Source organism: Muntiacus reevesi, unplaced genomic scaffold, assembly GCF_963930625.1.
Source record: "Muntiacus reevesi unplaced genomic scaffold, mMunRee1.1 SCAFFOLD_133, whole genome shotgun sequence".
Taxonomy (NCBI): domain Eukaryota; kingdom Metazoa; phylum Chordata; class Mammalia; order Artiodactyla; family Cervidae; genus Muntiacus; species Muntiacus reevesi.
The window spans coordinates 81,227-99,693 of record NW_027077824.1 but is presented as its reverse complement, the minus strand read 5'-3'; the positions used below and the strand labels follow the sequence as shown (position 1 = coordinate 99,693).

Below are 18,467 nucleotides of genomic sequence, written 5' to 3'. Positions count from 1 at the left end.
AATTCGCAGGCTCACAATTCAACAGCTACCTTTCTCAAGGAACTATCAGTGGTATGCATTCTAGGCTTAATATCTCTTATTAGCCATCTCTTCTCTATTTTTATGTCATTATCCTGACTATTGACCCCACCAAAACTACTAAAATAATCTCCTAAATGGTCCTACCTTGCATAGAACTAACAGATTAATAAGACTTTTAAAGCACAGCTCTGATCAGGTCTTTCTTTATAGATGATCCTTCTCTACAGCCTATCATCAAGGTGTTAACAGTGAGTATTCTATAGAAGTTGGGATTACAAGCAATTTTTGGTTTTGGTTTCCTCATTTTAAAACAACAGATATTATCAAAACAAATACTGTTTTCAGAAAAAGTACAAGCATTTAAGAATTCAAAAGCAACAATTAAAAGAAATCCCTGTATATGTCATAGGACATATACTTAATTTTTGAAAATTATATGTCATAGTATATATGTCATAGGACATATACTTAATTTTTGAAAATTAATGGCACATTATTGGTTTTTAAAAAACATATTAAAAAGAAGGAAAAATTAAAATAACACCAACAACAGAAATGAAAAGGCGATGTACAACAATAAAGGATTAAATAAATTTATGGCATTAGCCGAACAACGGCATATTATACATCTGTGAAAATACTATAAAATACTTAATGACATGAAATGATAGCTATATTAAATTAAAAAGCATGCTGCAAAATATGATCCCATTGAATGCATGCTTGCATAAAATGCAGAGAGAAAAATATACACATTATCAAAGGTTACCAACATTAAAAAAATGTTTTTAAATGGGTGAGCTTGATCTCTTTCTGTCTGTATTTCCTAAATTTTAAAGAGAGTGAATATACATAACTTGTAAGTTTTAAGTTTCTGTGCATATGGCTAGAAGTCTATTGATAAAAGCAATTACCATAAAGTAAATAAAATTATGGAAATTTATAAAGTTTAGAAAATTAAAATTTCAAAGCATCTATCTTGGAAAAGCTACTTATTCCAATGTGTTCTCTTAAATTATTCTTGTAAATTCTGAGTTATGAATCTCAAAAATACGCAGTTAATTTATAGATCCAGTTACTTTGTCTCAAGATGACACCACCCAGCATGACTACATTACTATTTTCTTGTGAACAGTTTGTGTCTATTCCATAATAAAAATTAAGCTCATTTCTTTTCTGTTTTACTGAGACAGAACATACATGTGAAAAGCACGCCAATCTTAAATTTCTTATATAATCCAAGTATCCATGTAAGTGCCACCCAGGGAAGACACAAAACATTTCCAGTATCACAGAAGGTTCCCTTTTGCCCCTTATCAATCAGTATTCATTCTCCAGAAGTAATCAGTACTCTGATTTTTGTTATCAGTTAGTTGGCCTCCTTGTGAATTGCATATAAATGAAATTATACAGTATACAGCCTTTTGTGTCTCGTGGTTTTTGCTCATCAAAATCTCTATGACACTCATCCATGCTGTTGTATGTATCAGTTATTTAATACTGTGTAGTTGTCCACTGTATGAATAGATCTCCACTGATACATCCCTTATCCTTTTGATGGGCATTTGGGTTGTTGCCAGTTTGGAGGCTATTGTGAAGAATGCTACTATGTACGTTCTTGCACTTATCTCCAGGTGGACACACGTACTCACTTCTCTTGAATATATATCTGGAGGTTTAAACCCTGAGTCACAGTGATTAAAAGAAACTGCTGAGTGGTTTTTCAAAGTGTTTGTGCCATTTTATACTCCTACCAGCAAGGTTTAAGTTTGAGTCTTCTTAATTATAGGTTCCAATTCTCTGTTGAGATTTTCTGACTCTTTATCCACTTAATCCATCATTTTTATCAAAACATTTAAAATAATTATGTTAAAATCCTTGACTGTTACTTGCTTACAACATGTGGATCATCTTGGGATTTGCTTCTATTAACTATTTGTTCTGTTGGTTATCAGTCATTTTCCTATTTCTTTGTATTTCTTGTAACTTTTAACCGTATGCCAGTCATTATACATACAAGAGCAGGAAAGACTTGAGATTAGAGTTTCCCTTACAGAGTTTGCCCTTTCCACCACTGGGGTCTGATTTCCTTCAACCAATAACTGAAAATGGGTTGCAGATGCAGTTTAAGTGAAATTCATATGAGATTCCCTAATAGCTCAGTTGGTGAAGAATCTGCCTGCAATGTGGGAGACCTGGGTTCGATCCCTGGGTTGGGAAGATCCCCTGGAGAAGGGAAAGGTTACCCACTCCAGTATTCTGGCCTGGAGAATTCCATGGACTGGATAGTCCATGGGGTTGCAAAGGGTTGGACATGACTGAACGACTTTCGCTTTCACATCTGATTTGGTTTGCTGAGTTCTCTGAATGTATCTCTTCTCTTACACTGAGGCTGAGACCTGCTTTAGCAGGACACTGCCTCTTAATGATCTGCTTCCTAGCCCTCCCGGGCATCTTCCCCCCAACAAGACTCAGCTAACACCCCATGCATTTGGAGAGAATGTGAGACACTAGTCATACACTTGGAGCCCTGCTAAATGTCAATGCTTTGCACATGTCCACGTCTTTGCCCAACGGTTTCCTTCCTCCAGTGGAGTCTCAATGCCTGTGCCAATGATTAATTATCGGTGTGTTACAGAATCAGTAAATACCCCTGGGGAAGAAAATTACTGGTGATCTCAGCTCATCTAGAAAGGACTCTTTCCTCTTAGGAATTTTAGTTAGTATAGTTCTTGATGATTTCACAGTTCTCCAATGTCCTTAAAAGAATGGTTTTTGTTTTTATCCAGTGTTTTCTAATTGCTGCGGTAGGACTGATCAATTGCTTGGGGTTGCATACTTAATACAGCCTAAAAAGAAGTCCTTAATTTCAAAGAGGTTTTTAAAAGATGCAGCACAACTACAAAGCAATTCCAAACAAACAAAATATTTCAAAAAATGTTTTGAGAAATGACAGTTTTTAAAATAAATATGTAATTTTAAAGGAGAGAATATTCTTTTGTATTTATAAATTCTGGAAGTTTGGTTTTAAAAAATTAATCATATAATCAAACTTTATTTTTAAAAAGTTAAGATTTTAGAAACATGAGAGAATTAATTATTACAGACAAATATACTGTGGTCATATAAGTGAATAGAAAATATGAATGAGTAACTGTGTCATTTCAAGGGAGTTTTCAACTTGATCCACTTCTGTTTTCCTCACTATGTCACAGTTACTGATATTTTTTATTACTAGATAAAAGTATACTTGGTAATTAAATCTTCAAAATAAATTATGAACTGTGCCAATTTGAATTTTTACTTCTCATTTTTTTCTTACACTCTGAAAATACAAGATACTCTCCATATACATGGTTTTATAGTTAAAACAATTTATAAATACTTCATTTTGCTAAAATACAAGAGATATAAATGGTTGGTTAATATTTTACCTAGATATATTTTTCTACACCATGCCATCTTTCAATTTAAATGCTTCATACTTCACCATATTTTGGAGAAGAAAATGGCAACCAATCCAGTCCTCCTGCCTGAAGAATTCCATGGACAGAGGAGCGGGACAGGTGCAGTCCATGGAGTCACAGAGAGTCGGATACGACCGTGCAACTAACTTAATTTTTCACCATATTTATCATGCTGCGATGCTCAGCATTTTAAAGTAAATCACATTGACTTCCTGCCCTGGAGTAAGAAGTATACTATATAATTTCCCTTAAGTTTAGCTATAATTGCTGCATTCTTATTCTAAATCCCACAAAATCTGCAGTTTATTTTAATCACAGAAGCATCAAGTATATCCATAAATGTAGAGAATAATGTAATGAACTCCTATGTATCCTCATGTTAGTTCAAACATTATCAACTCATGGGCTTCTTTCATCTATGCTTATAACCACTTCGTCCATTCCCCCTCAACCCAAATTTATTTGAAAAACAAATCTCAGTCATCATACTGTTTCTTCTCTAAAAAAATTCTACATGTATATTTAAAAAGGGATTCTTCCTAAACACAACCACAATGCCATCATTAGAACTACAAAATAAACATTTTCTTAATATTCTCAAATACAGTCAATGCTCACATTTCCTTAACTGCTGTACACATATTTCCCTGACTGTCACACACACACAGAATATTTTTATACTATCAATGACATGTAATCAATAACAAAGCAGTATTCTCTTTTGCCACTAGATGGCACTACTGTATAAATTTCAGAAATCCTGAAATAATGTAGTTGAAAGAGACACACCTTGCCATCCACAGGGTGGACACATTACACAGGAACGATCAGCAAACATAATACAAGATCATATGATGTATTACAAAGTCTAAAAAGTTATTTTTTTGAAAAATAACCATTGTTTCGGATTAACTTTAATCCAATGTAGTAAGTTCCAATGTTTCCAAGTGTCTTCATTCACACATCAGTATTTTAAGACAAAATAAACAGAGCATGGTTTCCTGTTAGTACTATAAAGCTGCTGCTGCTTCTTTTTTTTCAAAAAGCTTCTTGAAAGGAGATACATAAATAACTTCAGTATAAGGGCATAACTGCTATGATACCATACACTAAATCCTGAGGAAATATGTGGATGGCTTTGCAAGGATGTCTGTAAAAACACTCACTGAGCAGTAATCAATTCATGGTTGAATTCAGACATATCTTAAATACTAATATTCATGATGTATATTCATGACCTCATTCCTAAGAGGCCAACCTGGTATTCCATTGCAGAAATTTAAGGATCTGCCTTATAGTGTTACTCTGAGAGACATTCCACATTTCAGCATTTCCATCCATGGAGATAGATCTAAAGGTATGTTAAAATGTTTCACCAAAATGAAGTTTCAATTTGCTCAAGTAGTTTATAAAAATAAAAAACTTGAAAAAGGGACTCAGAATTCTGCACAAGAGACATTCAGATAGGTGTGCTAGGAAGAATTCTCTACAAAATATACTTCTGAAGCAGATAAACCATTAGTCTTGCTGGGGAATTTAAATTTTGTATCTTTAAACTTTTAAAACCACGTGTCATGAACAATAATTTTAGATACATTATGCTGATCAGTGTTAAAATATCAAGCTACGCTTTTTTAACCTAGTAGGTAATTGATTCACAGCTGTTTTCATGGTTTGCAGTGAGAAAAAAAAAATGCTTCTTTATAGTCTATAGAAAAAAATATTTCTTTATGAAGGATCTGAGATCGGTATCTTGGAGATCTGTCATTGCTACTGCCACAGAAATAGGCAACACAGTAGAAAAGATTTATGCATAGAAGAGAAAGAGAGAGAGAAAAAGAAAGAAAGGTTCAAATGAGTAAAAGGCTAAACTGCTTTGATAGTGAATAAAAAGGCAAAAGAGGAGCAGCTCAATAGTTCAGTAATACACAGAAGCTTGAAGAATAAGAGAGACCTCAAAATGCATGGAAAAAGAAATAGAAGAGAATAATAAATGAATAAGGAATAAGAGTAGTAAGCAGACAGGAAGAAGAGGGTCAGAAACCCAGATGGTAAAATGGCCAAGGCGCAGAAAAAACACGTAGCAAGAAGGATTTTTTTAAAAGAGAAGGAGGTAACAGTTTTGTTGATGACCTCCAGTTCTATTAAATTCAGTGAGAGGAAAATCTGCCTAACTGGAAATTAAAACAGTTAAAGTTTTGACTGCAATTATTTTGAAATAAGAACATATTTTCCCAGTGAACACTGAATATTTTATAACTTTTCATGGAGGTTATCACAGCTTTGCAATGCTATACAGCAAACCAATTTCAGGGCTTGAGTGTCGTGGACATCTTCTGTTAGTGCAATGACTACTTTTTCAAATAAAGCAATTTAATTCCAGAAGGGCACCCGACAGTCTGTAGCTCAGCTTATGGCAAAACCAGAAATAGAATCAGGTACTAATCTTCACTTCGGGACTCTTCTCATTAGGTCACCCCAAATTTCTTGACGATCTATCACTGCAGCACTTAAGTGATGACAAGATCTGAGGGGGTTGGGGATGATGACTATGCTTTGTTTTAATCCTTAAGATAAATTTGGCAGCTGTGAGGCTAGTTTCTGTGAATTACATAGAATGCTCAGCCTCACTATAGTGATGGTAAAGTTGGTCTCTCATTTTTAAGCTTAAAAATAACTAAGGACTAACTACTTAGTCACTGTGGTTTTATAATCATTTTCTTTATATGATTTGCTGGATGAGTTAAAAACATCTGGACTGAAAATATCAATGTTAACTTTTGCAAGAAAGAGTTTACAGATTACTGCTTAACTTAAAAAATACACTTCTAAGTAAGTGAAGTGTCTAACCCAAAGTTTACAGGAAGAAACATGGAATAAAAATGGATAAACGACAATTTAAAGTCACAGTCTTGATACCTTCATATTAGATGCCTCAGTTTCCAGTTTTGTAAGATGATTGAAATTATCTTCTAGCTCTTGTCAAAGATTTGAGTTCTCCATCTTCAGGGCCTCAACTTGCTTTAACAACTGATCATAGGAAGCTGCAGCCATCCTTGGCTACCCCTGGACCTGTAAGGTTAAAAAGGATTTTGAAATTCACTACTGAAAAAATAGAGTGGCTGCTTGTTACAAAGAAAGGGATAAAGAAATAAAACCTCAGAGACATTTAACAAGAACTGTGTTAATGTAGCAGTTTCAGTACCAAAACAACACTGTGTGAGTGGCAGGGCCTTTCTGAGAAGCCGAAATACCGGGGTTTAATGAAAGACAAATAAGAGTTAACATAGAAGAGAACGTCAGTAGTGTTTGAAAAACACCTGCCTTTTCACAGGTGGGTAAGATTTCTATCAGGTTAGAATTTTTTTGAGGTTTCAGAGATATTTTAAATGGTCTTACAGACAAGATTTGGGAAATGCAGTTATTGATAAGAAATATATTTATATTGGTCATATTAATTTATTTCTGGATTTTGCCCAACAGTCACATAATTTTATAGCCCAAATGGATTAATGAGATTAGGTATTGCAGTCTACCACTTTTCATTTGATAAAAGGCTAGTCTTAAACATTATCCATGGGGAAATATGAAGTTCCAAAAAGGCCTCATTAAAAAGGCGGTCATTAAACAAAACAGACACAAGGGAGAGGATTGGATTGAGACTTCAACTCTTTTGGAAAGAAAGATGATAAAAACTGCTAATATAAATTATATTACATTTATCCAAAAGGATGAATACAATAGGCCATGTTATGGCATACGTATCACAGGACCCACTGTGCTCACATTGAGGCTGAAAGACACTTGAAGAAAACAGATGATTTTAGGAGTAGAGACTGTCAAAGAGAAGCGAAGCACAGCCTTGCTATTAATTACATTACCATGAAAGAAAAGGGGAGAAAAGAAAGATACAGATGATAGTCAGGTAATAAGAGGTCCTTGGCCTGAAGAATTAGAGAATGTTAGAAATTATGTTCAGACTACCGAAGTTCCAAAGACCCAGATCCTCTTTGTAGTTTAATTTCTATGGAATAAAATTCTACCTATCTCTTAAGAGTTAAAAAGTATAAGAGTCTGTACTCAAGCAATACTTAATAGATCTGGACATAAAAAAAGTGTTTCTGCAGTAAAAATCCACTATACGAAATAAGGCAGACAAATTACAACACTGGCTAGTCATGACAATATTGTAGTTCAGCAACTGGAAGGGATACCCTAACAAGGGAAATCAAGTGACACAGGTCTCCGTCTGTTCTCCAACAGCTAGGGACAATAAATCTGGAAGGAAACAAGAGTCCTGGGTGGTGGGGATCACCCTCAAAAACCTTCATGACTGAAAAGAGTGAGCGCTAGACTAGTATTTGGGGATCCGGGTCTCAGTTTCAGTCTTGGTCGTGCCTTCACCTTTGCCCCTGAATTTTAACTCATTTCACCATTCGTAAAATGGACATTTACTACCTTTTCTAATATAATTTGCAGGGATATTGTTAGAATTGAGAAACAAAAGGATGGTCTAAAAATAAAAGTCCTGTGTAAGTTATATCATGAAAATACACTTACTATGTAACTTCCTTAGTAAGACCTAAAGTTAATCTACTGTTAAAAGCCTTAGTCCTCTGACCAATCGACAAGAGGTGAAGAAGTAATTCACTCTTTTGAAAAAGGACTGAGAAGGTACATGAGAAACAAAGGAGAAATTCATAGGTGGGATCACTTATCTGTTTTGTGTGCATGCATGCTCAGTTGGGTTTGACTCTTTGCAACTCCATGGACTGCAGCCGATCAGGCTCCTCTGTCCATGGGATGATCCAGGCAAAAATACTGGTGTGGGTTGTCATTTCCTCCTCCAGGGCATCTTCCTGACCCAGGGATTGAACCCCAGTCTCCTGTGCTGGCAAGCGGTTTCTCTACTACTGAGCCACCTGGGAAGCCCTATCTATTTTATACCATACCACTAAGAAGCAGCTCTACCTACAAAGAGGCAGTACATTAAAAATCATGTGACAAAGGTGGGAATCCGACAGCATTTAGTAACATAAGACCTAAAATTCCTCACTCCAAACAAAATCCTAACAGGCAATTTTCCACTAAAATAGTATAAATAAGAGGAAAAGTAATAATACAGGGAAAGAGAAAATTACTGGAATTATGTTTAGACACAGAGGCTATAACCACATACAATCACAAAAAGAGCCAGATGGACAAAATGAGCAAGAGACTACTAAAAGTGCTTTTTACTGGAACAAAAAAGAATTCAACCCTTTAGGTGGACAATTAAAACATACCATTATTTTTTTTCTCTCTCCCTCCAGAATCAAAACATTTAAGTCATTTCTGCTTTAGAAAACAGGATGTTCTCATATAATTTTATGAGAAAAATACGATGTTTCGAGGTAATACTTTGCCTTATGTCCTTTTAATATGTTGCCGCCATACCTAAGTCAAAATTGCTTAATGCAAAATTTAAAAAATCATAAATTTGTTTTAGAAAGCCTTTTAAACAATCACAAGAATTTCATACCAAATATATCGTAAATGCAACTCACCCAGCATCATTTAAAAAAAAAAAAAACCTCAAAATTTATCTGATGAAATGGGAAAAATCTTTGAATCTTTAAAACATGCTTCTCAGTAAGCGAAAGGGTTAGCTGCTCAGTCCTGTCCAACTCTTTGAGCGCCATGGATTGGAGCACGCCAGGCTCCTCTGTCGATGGAATTCTCTAGGCAAGCATACTGGAGAAGGGAGTCAATCTCTTTTTCAATGGATGTTCCTGATCCAGGGACAGAACTCAGGTCTCCAGCATTGGATTCTTTCTGAGTCACCAGGGAGACAGGGTGTGCACTAAAAGGATTCTCACCCCTTAAGAGCAGGGTAGGGGAGAAGAGAGTTTTATAAAAGGACTGTTATCTAGACTTTTATCCAAATGGTCACTAGAAACAAATCTACAAGGACCCTAAGATATTAACGCAAGGAGGCAGAAAAGTTTAGGTAGGTAAGGGATACACAATTAGAATTAAATCTGAAAGATTCTTTATTATAAATTAAGAAGTTTGGGATTTTAAAAAAATTAGTTAAACTGCTTTTATTCATTTGGTTTAATGAATTTTAAAAAAGATGTATTTGTCAGTACTATCAGATGGTAATGAAAAAAAAAAAAAAAGAAAATATCAATGCAAAAAGAAACCAAAAGAATCATAGAAGACTACTTTGCTCAAGTCTATGTAAGCAAACTTGAAAACCAAATGAAATAGATAATTTACTAGAAAGTGTACTTTTGATACAAACTACTTTGATAAAAACTAACCGCAAGAGATGGAAAATCTAAAATTTACAACAAAAGTCACTGTTGTAAAACTGATATCACCCAACACATTAATAGAGCTACATAGAAGAAAAATATTATCATGCCGAAGGTGATGAAAAGACGCCTTAAAAACTCAATGCCCATTCTTATTGAAAATACTGGATATAAAAGCACACTTTTTAAACACAATATATTTCAGACCCACAATAAGCCAGCACCACCCGATGAGGAAATACTAGATATACTATATTACTAAAGTCAGGGAAAGCCCCATTTTTACCACTGTTACTCATTTTTATCAGTCAACACAGAGAATGAAATTAGAAAGGAATACTACTGGTAGGGGTACAATTAAATAACTAGAATATCCAAAAGAACCAACTAAATATTACTACAACAAGATAATCTAGTAGTTTAGTCAAGTACAAAACATAAAGAAATCTTTCCTTTATATGTACAAAGAGAAACCAGATAAACGATAAAATGAAAGAAAAGATCTTATCTATAATTTTAAAAAAACAGGCATAAACTGAATAAAGAGTTCAAAACATGTATGAGAAAAACTATGGAACACTTCTGAGAGACACAAAGGTAGATTTCAACAAATGGAAAGACATATCTTGTTTCTGTACTAAAGATTCAGTAGCATAATGATGTCCTTTCTCCCTGAGTTAATTTTACATGGTCCCCAAATAAATACTATATAAATTTTTTTTTTTATTTTGTTTGCTACAGCTAGACAACTGGAAAGAAAAAACAAGCAAAAAAAAAGGGAAAATATGAAGGGAAGAGCAAGAGTATTCCTATGACATATTAAATAATTGCTGCAAAGCCATTATAAGTAAAAGAGTACGAAGTCAAATGTACTGTATCAGTAAGCTAATTTCTTAGCTCTTATCATTATACTATGGATATATAAGATGTTAACATTAGGAGAAACTAACTGAAGGGTACATAGGAACTCTCTTATTTTTCTCTTTTATAAGTACAAAGTCATTTAAAAATAAAAAGACTTTAAAAAGCTAGGATACTGGCAGATCAACCAAGGGAACACATTTTTTTAAATTCCAGAAGTATATGAAAAGTTAGTCATAGTAAAGGTAGCATCTCAAAGACATGTAAGAAGATGAACTTGAAATAAGCGGCAAGCATATGACCCAGCAATCCCACTTCTGGGCATACACACCGAGGAAACCAGATCTGAAAGAGACACGTGCACCCCAATGTTCATCGCAGCACTGTTTATAATAGCCAGGACATGGAAGCAACCTAGATGCCCATCAGGAGACGAACGGATAAGGAAGCTGTGGTCCATATACACCATGGAATATTACTCAGCCATTAAAAAGAATTCATTTGAATCAGTTCTAATGAGATGGATGAAATTGGAGCCCATTATACAGAATGAAGTAAGACAGAGAGATAAAGAACATTACAGCATACTAACACATATATATGGAATTTAGAAAGATGGTAATGATAACCCTATACGCAAAACAGAAAAAGAGACACAGATGTACAGAACAGACTTTTGGACTCTGTGGGAGAAGGCGAGGGTGGGATGTTTCGAGAGAACAGCATCGACACATGTATATTATCTATGGTGAAAGAGATCACCAGCCCAGGTTGCATGCATGAGACAAGTGCTCGGGGCTGGTGCACTGGGAAGACCCAGAGGGATCGGGTGGAGAGGGAGGTGGGAGGGGGGATCGAGATGGGGAACACATGTGTATCCATGGCTGATTCATGTCAATGTATGACAAAACCCACTACAATACTGTAAAGTAATTAGCCTCCAACTAATAAAAATAAATGAAAAATAAATAAATAAATAAGTGGCAAGGGCAGCAGGGCAGCCATGAGGAAGCATAAGACGGCACCTATCTCTCAAACTGCACATTAGGGTAAGTTATAGAAGAAACAGGGGTTCAAGTGCTAACAACATCACATGGCATTTAAATTACAGAAGAGAGTTGTGTTTGTAATTAAAAATACTTAAATGGAACATACCCTCTTCCAAGGAGGCTATTATAGAGCAACGAACATTTTAATTTCAACTTATTTGTGAAAGGGTAAGGCACATGGAAGGCTTGTTGGACCTCTGAAATGATTATGTCTATTACTACAATAGGGTTAATAAATCAAGTTCTTAGGTTATATCAAACAAATGGGACAGGTTTTTACTGGGAAAAAAGCATAACTACTTTTAATTAAACAGGATACATCCATGAAGTGGAATATTACACTGGCATTAAAAATGAGGTTGATGTACAAACAAACAAAAAGAAGAGAGAAAACAAGAGAGTATAGATCACTACGTCTCATACTGTTCATCCTGTTTTAGTAAAAAATAAAAGGGTTGTAAAAAGATAAAAATGTCATTGAGAAAAAGTACACTGACTGCCTCTGGAAAGGTCTCAGCTCTGCTGAGAAGATGCCTTCCTTTTCATTGTGTACGTTTTTGTAAAGTTTGAAGATCAGAGCAAAAGGTTAGTTTCTTTAAAAGATTGAATATTAGAGACAGACAAGATCCCAAATATATAAAGTGAACACAGTTTAAAGGTGGGGGGAATTGACTCAAGAAAGAAATAGATAATCTTAATAGTTCTACAACTACTGAAAGCTAGAGGAGTTTAAATGTTTCCCCTTTCCTCTGTCCAACACACACAAAAATACCAGATTCAAATGGCTTTATAAACACCTTCTACCAAACATTTGAGAAATGCATCATTCCAACCTTAACAAAATTAAATTATGTCATAGAAGATAATTAGATACAATTGTATTATGTAATTCATGTGGCATTAAGTGAAAATGCAGAATTATCAAATTATTAATACACAAATATTTATAACTAGATAACATATATTATAAATATTTTGTTAAATTATGATAGTTGTATAATTTATATAATCTAATAATTATATAAATTTATTAAATTACAGTGATCATAATAATTATGAATTAAAGTTAAATACATACTGTATTTGTAATATGATACTATCTAGCCAACTAGCCTTGTCTTTTTTTAAATGAACTATGTATGTGCACAGAGAAGACTGAAAGATCACTAAAATGTCAAGGGTCTTCCCTGGGTGTAGAAATGATAAAAATCGTGATTTTTCTAAATTTTATAACACTTCTACCAACTAACACACATTATTTCTGTATTTTTTCCTCCAAAAGTTAAGTACCTCTAGTTTGGACACAATTTGAAATCATCACATTTGAAGGAGAAGAAAAGTAAGGGAGCCAAAGGCAGATTCAGGTACATATATAAATTGTGGGGGAGCCTTTCTTAATACAAATTAATTCAAAATTGCTAGTGCTACTGCAAAAGGGCACAGGAACTCCAATTAAAGATTACTATTCACATACATAGAAAACTGAGGCTCAGAGAAATTTCAAGGTTAATTCAGGTCCACCCACAGTGAAGTGGCAAGCCAGTGTTGCTCAAATCCTCATGAGCAGATCATGCTAGACCACCTACCTAGATATACGTACAGTAGGTGCTCTGTATCCTTGGGTTCTCCATTCAACCACTGTGGATTCAACCAGCCACGGGTCAAAAATATACAGAAAAGATCTGGGGAAAGTTCCAAAAGACAAAACTTGCATTTGCCAAGCAGCCTGGCAACTACTTACATAGCGCTTACAAGGTTATTATAACAAACCTAGAGACGACTTAAAGTATAATGGGAGGGATATATGTAGACTATATGTAAATACTATACTGTTTTATATTAATAAAAGGGACTTGAGCATCTCTGGGTTTTGATATCCTCCAAGGTCTCAGAACCAACCACTCACAGTTACTAAACGATGACTGTGTTATCTCCCAGAGCAGCTTGTTTCTCCTTCAGAGTCTCATGATTCCTAAAAAGTTACGTGTTCAGTTTGCATTCCCACCAACAGTGTAAGAGGGTTCCCTTTCCTCCACACTCTCTCCAGCACTTATTGCCTGCAGACTCTTGGATAGCACCCATTCTGACTAGCGTGACATGGTACCTCATTGTGGTTTTGATTTGCATTTCTCTGATAATGAGTGATGTTGAGCATCTTTTCATGTGTCTGTTAGCCATCTGTATGTCTTCTTTGGAGAAATGTCTGTTTAGTTCTTTGGCCCATTTATTGATTGGGTCTTTTATTGTTCTGGAACTGAGCTGCAGGAGTTGCTTGTATGTTTTTGAGATTAATTCTTTGCGAGTTGCTTTGTTTGCTATTATTTTCTCTCATTCTGAAGGCTGTCTTTTCACTGTTGGTGGGAATGCAAACTAGTACAGCCACCGTGGAGAACAGTGTGGAGATTCCTTAAAAAACTGGAAATAGAACTGCCATACGACCGAGCAATCCCACTGCTAGGCATACACACCAAGGAAACCAGAATTGAAGGAGACATATGTACTCCAATGTTCATCGCAGCACTGTTTACAATAGCCAGGACATGGAAGCAACCTAGATGTCCATCGGCAGACGAACGGATAAGAAAGCTGTGGTACATATATACAGTGGAATGTTACTCAGCCATTAAAAAGAATGCATTTGAATCAGTTCTAATGAGGTGGATGAAACTGGAGCCTATTTATACAGAGTGAAGATAGAAAAACACCAATACAGTGTACTAACGCATATACATGGAATTTAGAAAGACGGTAACGATGACCCTATCTATATGCGAGACAGCCAAAGAGACACATGTGTGAAGAACAGACTTTTGGACTCTGGGGGAGAAGGCGAGGGTGGGATGATTTGAGAGAATAGCATTGAAACATGTATATTATCATATGTGAAACAGATCACCCGGACAGGCTTGATGCATGAGGCACGGTGCTCAGGGCTGGTGCACTGGGATGACCCAGAGGGATGGGATGGGGAGGGAGGTGGGAGGGGGGTTCAGGATGGGGGACACATGTACACCCATGACTGATTCATGTCAATGTGCTGCAAAACCCACTACAACACTGTAAAGTAATTAGCTTCCAATTGAAATAAATTAATTAATTACCAAAAGAAGTTACGTGTTCAGTTATTATCATCCTAGCACCTAGCGCTGCTCAATAAGCATTTATTGAGTGAATACATTTCTTAAATAATCAGAATAAGTGAAAACAAAAAATCTCAAACAGCTTAGACAGTATCAATAAATTCTCTTGACCCACAACTTTTTATCAATGAGTAACCACAGCTTTCTCTGGAAGATATCTAGAACAAAATCTCTTTAAATGCAAGAGGCATTTCCACATTTTTATGTTCAGTTAGTTAAATAACTAAAACTAAAGATAAACAGTTTCGGGTTGTCTTATGGAGTATGGCTAATCTATCAGGCGTCACTATCAAGGTAATCCTTGAAGGTAGGCATATAAGTAAAGGTAAAAGAAATTTAAAAACTGGAAGGACTCAAAAATTAACTCTGTCAGAGTTAATTCTGCTTCACTGCTCTTATATGATATTAAAGACGTCAAACATGTATTCCCTGGTGTTACGGTAGTGAATACGCTATATTACATGGTAAGAAGGACTTGGCAGATGTAACTAAAGTTATTAATTAGCAGACTTTAAAAAAAAGGAGACAAGATTCACTGTCACTCGTTTGGCACTTTCTCTGCATGCCATATGGTAGCCTGCAACCCTAAAGAAGGAACACACTCTAAAGAATGAGCTTACATGGGGAAGATGAGCCCCAGAGCACTGTGACCCTTGCCCTAAAGCTCAGAACAATGGCAAAGTTTGTTTTGGCTCTGTTTGGCTGACATTTATCCAATGCTGGCATTGAAAATATCTGCTTTAGTTAAGACCAGTATGGATGCAATAAAGAACCATGTAGTGACATGAGAAAAAAGATCTTCATAACCCACATAATCACGATGGTGTGATCACTCACCTAGAGCCAGACATCCTGGAGTCCGAAGTCAAATGGGCCTGAGGAAGTCTCACTATGAACAAAGCTAGTGGAGGTGATGGAATTCCAGTTGAGCTGTTCCAAATCCTAAGAGATGATGCTTGATGTCAAAGTGCAACACTCAGTATGCCAGCAAATTTGGAAAACTCAGCAGTGGCCACAGGACTGGAAAAGGTCAGTTTTCATTCCAACCCCAAAGAAAGGCAATGCCAAAGAATGCTCAAACGACCACACAATTGCACTCATCTCACACGCTAGTAAAGTAATGCTCAAAATTCTCCAAGCCAGGCTTCAGCAATACGTGAACCGTGAACTTCCAGATGTTCAAGCTGGTTTTAGAAAAGGCAGAGGAACCAGAGATCAAATTGCCAACATCTGCTGGATCACCGAAAAAGCAAGAGAGTCCCAGAAAAACATCTATTTCTGCTTTGTTGACTTGCCAAAGCCTTTGACTGTGTGGATCACAACAAACAGGAAAATTCTGAAAGAGACGGGAATACCAGACCACCTGACCTGCCTGTTGAGAAACCTGTATGCAGGTCAGGAAGCAACAGTTAGAACTGGACATGGAAAGAACCAAAAAACAACAAACAAACAAAAAATGAACCGGACATGGAACAACAGACTGGTTCCAAATAGGAAAAGGAGTATGTCAAAGCTGTACATTGTCACCCTGCTTATTTAACTTATGTGCAGAGTACATCATGAGAAATGCTGGGCTGGAGGAAGCACAAGCTGGAATCAAGACTGCCGGGAGAAATATCAATAACCTCAGATATGCAGATGATACCACCCTTATGACAGAAAGTGAAGAAGAACTAAAGAGTCTCTTGATGAAAGTGAAATAGAGGAGAGTGAAAAAGCTGGCTTAAAGCTCAACATTCAGAAAACGAAGATCATGGCATCCGGTCCCATCACATCATGACAAACAGATGAGGAAACAGTGGCTGACTTTATTTTTCTGGGCTCCAAAGTCACTGCAGATGGTGATGGCAGCCATGAAATTGAAAGACGCTCACTCCTTGGGAGGAAAGTTATGACCAACCTATACAGCATATTAAAAAGCAGAGACATTACTTTGTCAACAAAGGTCCGTCTAGTCAAGGCTATGGTTTTTCCAGTGGTCATGTACGGATGTGAGAGTTGGACTATAAAGCAAGCTGGGCACCGAAAAATTGATGCTTTTGAACTGTGGTGTTGGAGAAGACTCCTGAAGAGCCCCTTGGACTGCAAGGAGATCCAACCAGGTCATCCTAAAGGAGATCAGCCCTGGCTGTTCATTGGCAGGACTGATGCTGAAGCTGAAACTCCAGTACTTTGGCCACCTCATGCAAAGAGTTGACTCATTGGAAAAGACCCTGATGCTGGGAGGGATTGGGGGCAGGGGGAGAAGGGGAAGACAGAGGATGGGATGGTTGGATGGCATCACTGACTCGATGGACATGGGTTTGGGTGGACTCCAGGAGTTGGCGATGGACAGGGAGGCCTGGCGTGCTGCAGTTCATGGGGTCGCAAAGAGTCGGACACGACTGAGTGACTGAACTGAGCTGAATGATGTTATTAAATCTCGAATTTAAATCCTAACCCTCTTCTGTGAATATCCAACTATCTATCTGATATTTCACTTGGATACATTTAAAATAAACAGATACCTGATTCACAAATTTCCTGGCCCTCTCCCTATGAGACTTAAATCTTCAAATACCTACTCCTCTGAAGATTTCTGTCACAAAGAATACAGGGACAATTTTTTTTTTCTTCTCTTACAGGGGCAGCCTTGCTCTTCCACACTATTACAGCAGCCTGAGTATGTATGTGCTAAGTCACTTCAGTCACGTCTGACTCTTTCGACCCTATGGACAGTAACCCACCAGGCTCCTCTGTCCATTGGATTCTCCAGGCAAGAATGCTGGAGTGGGTTGCCATGTCCTCCTCCAGGGGATCTTCCCAACCCAGGGATTGAACCTACGTATCTTACATATCCTGCCCTGGCAGGTGGGTTCTTTACCACTCACACCACCTTATTTTGTGAAGAGTATAGTCAGAATTCATTATTTTCTGAATAAAAATGCCCTATATACAGTGAGGGTTCTGAATGACACCTGGATCCAATGGCTAGATTAAAGCAGTAACATCAATAAATAAGGCAGGCAAGATCTCAGCACCATATTAAAGCTCGAGGATGTATTCTACAACTTCTAAGAGGAAGCCAGAATACTAATTCTTTAGATATTCCCAGATTACGTGAATGTTGTTCTTATCAGGCATCAAATACAACAAAAAATAAATCACTGTGAAAACGTTGGCAATCAAACAGGCATTTTCCTGAGCAATGCATAATAGAAAAGTATGCAGCACCCGAAAAGCATTACTTTTTTGAATAAATTCACCTTGAGATTACCAAAAACACCAGCTGTAAGATCGCTGATCCAATGCTTATTTAAATGGGGAGTGGCACCAGAGCCACTTTCAAAGACTATCCTTAAAAATCTTTAAATTCTGATATGCAAGCTTTAGCACAGTGTTCACCTATGCTGAACAGAGCTGACCTGAGTGACCAGTGGCTTCCCAGTGGCTCAGCGGTGAAGAATCCACCTGCCAATGCAGGAGACGCAGGAGACTCGAATTCGGTCCCTGGGTCAGAAGATCCCCTGGAAGAGGACATGGCAACCCACTCCAGTATTCTTGCCTGGAGAATCCCAAGAGCAAAGGAGCCTGCTGGGCTACTGTTCACAGGGTCACAAAGAATTGAACATGACTAAGCACACATGAGTG

The 18,467-nt window shown here is 36.7% G+C and overlaps 1 long non-coding RNA gene across 1 annotated transcript in view; it reads right to left on the bottom strand.

The window, feature by feature from the left end:
- LOC136155175 (uncharacterized) overlaps positions 1–18,467 on the bottom strand; it is a 192,981-nt gene that overhangs the window by 160,947 nt on the left and 13,567 nt on the right. Inside the window, exon 2 of the long non-coding RNA XR_010660706.1 lies at positions 6,408–6,560. This is a non-coding gene — a long non-coding RNA (uncharacterized lncRNA). The remainder of the gene's footprint in view (positions 1–6,407; positions 6,561–18,467) is intronic.